The sequence below is a fragment of the Propithecus coquereli genome, unplaced genomic scaffold, assembly GCF_000956105.1.
Source record: "Propithecus coquereli isolate 6110/MARCELLA unplaced genomic scaffold, Pcoq_1.0 Scaffold238, whole genome shotgun sequence".
NCBI classification, from domain to species: domain Eukaryota; kingdom Metazoa; phylum Chordata; class Mammalia; order Primates; family Indriidae; genus Propithecus; species Propithecus coquereli.
The window spans coordinates 87,804-90,672 of record NW_012147930.1 but is presented as its reverse complement, the minus strand read 5'-3'; positions in this window follow the sequence as shown (position 1 = coordinate 90,672).

Here is a 2,869-nt window from a genome sequence, read left to right as displayed (position 1 = left end):
TGTTTCCTTGTCTATGTCTCTACTTTTATACCAGTACCATGCTGTTTTGGTTACTGCAGCCTTGCAGTATAATTTGAAGTCACGTAATATGATGCCTCCAGATTTGTTCTTCAGTCCAATGTTAAATGCAGAGGTGAAAGTGAGCATCTTTGGTTTGTTCCTGATTTTAGCAGTAATGCTCTCAGACCTCACTATTGAGATTCTGTTTGCTATGTGTTTCGCATAAATGCTTTTTATCGTGTTGATAAAATTGTATTCTTTTCCTAGCGTTTTGGGTTTTTAGATATAAAAATGGTTTTTGATTTTGTGTAAAGCTTTTTGCAACAATTGATGTGATGATGTGATGTTTTTCCTTCATTCTTTTATGTGGTGTGTTACATAGATGACTTTAGTATGTTGAACCATTGTTGACTTTTTTGGATAAAGGCCTCTTGGTCATGGTGTATAATCCTTTCAATATGTTATACAGTTCACGTTTAAACTATATGGATTTAGACAGTATGGGTCCACTTATATGTAAATTTTTAAAAATAGATACATTTGAATCTCTATATTGGCGGTTTCCACTTCCATGACTTAGGGTTAGGGGTTGGGGTTAGGGTTAGGTTTAGGGGTTAGGACTAGATTCAGGGTTTAGGGTTTAAGGTTAGGGTTAGGTCCACACTGGGCTTCCAGGGACTCTCAGGAGTGGCAAGGAGGAGAGTCTCAGGGAGGAGAGGCCTTGCCCCTCGGTGGAGCTTCTCCTATTCCTCCCTCCTCTTTTGCACTGGATGGATTAAGGAAGCCCTTTCTGAAGGGATGTGGCTCTCTCTCCCCATGTGCTGCCTTCCTTGGTGTCACATCACACATCAGATCCTGAACAGGAAGTTGCTGAGTGTGACTGAGAATGCCCCAGCAAGTCCAAATCCTGTGTCTTGGACTCCAGCATCCAGGGTGGGTGCTTGGGCCATTTTGCAGGAGGTCTGAATCTTGTGGGGGACACCCTTCGTGCAGACGTGTGGTCTAGAGGAGCAGGACATGCCCTAAATCCTGACAAGGCTTCCGGGTGCAGTCAGTGGTGAGCAGGGCAAGTCCTCAGAGCCCAGCTGTGGCCCTGCACAGCCCTGTCGACACCAACAGACACGCAGGTCCTTGCTGTTGTTTGTACGTGAACATCAAATGTTCCCTAGAGACACTCTCAGATGCTCTCTGTCTTTTCCCCCAGCCACTGTCAACCCCAGCAGGGACCAAATCTGGAAAGTGTTCCAGCTGTTGGTCTTGGTTTTTAATCACAACACCATTCATTGTTTTGTCACGTCTATATACTTATTTAGAAAAAGTTGAAAACCAGAAAAATGGGAAGGAAACATTAACATAACTCTAAAAAATGAAACCTGTAGAAAGATGTCAACTTCGCATTTTGTGTTTTTGTGACCTGTGTGAGGAGATGCTCCTGCATAGACTTTGTCCAGTCCAGGTGGCCCTGCAGATGACCTGGGCCCCTACTGATCTTGACCAAGTGCCTGACCTCCAGGCCCTCATGCACCAGGCTCCTGGGCATGGTGGTGTGACGGAGGCCTTGGGAACCGCCACAGGTGGGTTTTGTGAAAATGATTCAAAACAGCAACTGGGTGGAAAGTTGATGTCAGTGGAGAAAATGAGATGACATCCAGCAGGACACTATAGTTGGAAACATGACAACCATTGGCTTCTTCCTTCCCTGAAAGGAAGTGTTCCTGGGAAATCTCAGAGCGGCAGACCCTGTGCTTGTGTGAGCCGTTTTCAATTGTTCTGTATCTGATTCTGCGGATGGGTGCCTACCAAGTAGAGCATAATCTCTGTTGTGTGTGAAATAAGTCTCTTTCCACATAAACCTGAAGGGAGGGACAGGCTAGCAGGAAAGAGGGAGACTGGGGGGTGGGATGTGGGGTAGCAGGGCAGGAGGGAGGGAGCCCTGGCTGAAACTCAGAGCAGGCGATTGATGGAGGTTGGGCCCCGCACTATTCCTGCAGCATGCAGCGAAATGAAACCTAACCTCCTGGCAACTGTCAAAAGGGGAAACCATACTCAGGAAGTTGTTCAATGTGCACCAAATGCTGGGAGACCCCCTGTGGTATGAAGAAAGATAGCATTTAGACAAGTTGATTCTGGTGTGTCCTCCATGTTTTGAAATTTGATCATGTCTTTGTCGGATTCTTGGCTTCCACTCCACAAATCACCTTAAAGAAACTGTGTGTGATGTGTGTGTCTGTCCTCACGGGAGATGCGGTGTGTGTGCTGGTGTGTTCAGGGAGTGGATGTCATTAACCCATAGGGCTGTACAACAAAAGACACACATTTAATAGAAATAAATCCCACAAGACCACCACTTAGTCTTGGGTTTCACCATGATTGTGACCAAACCTATTTATAGAATTTCCTTATGTAAAGGCACAACACTCTTAAACTTTAAAGATAGTATTTTATTTGAATACAATAAAATTAAACAGGAAGCTTGGACTGTGCATGTGATCACTGTGTTCATGTCGTAAAGTTGAAAGTACGTGTATTTTGATACTGATGTGTTATCTCTCAGTCCCCTCACCTCTGGCCCATATTATCTTGGGTATCCAATGTATCCATTCTGCGCAGAACCACAGTTGTTTCCCGTTGCCATATTTGGTCCAGAATCCTTTTTACTAGACCCACACATCCTAGCTGGCTTGTCTGGAATCTTGTAGGCATTGAAAGTGATGAAAACTACATGGAAGAGAGAAAGGAGACATAATGTCTTGTTTTCTGACTTTCGGTTTTGTATTTGTACTGTCTCTTATCAAGGTGTCACGTTTCCCCTGAAATCTCATAGTGAGTTACCAAATTTGAGATGCATCTGGAAGCAGTGACTATAGTT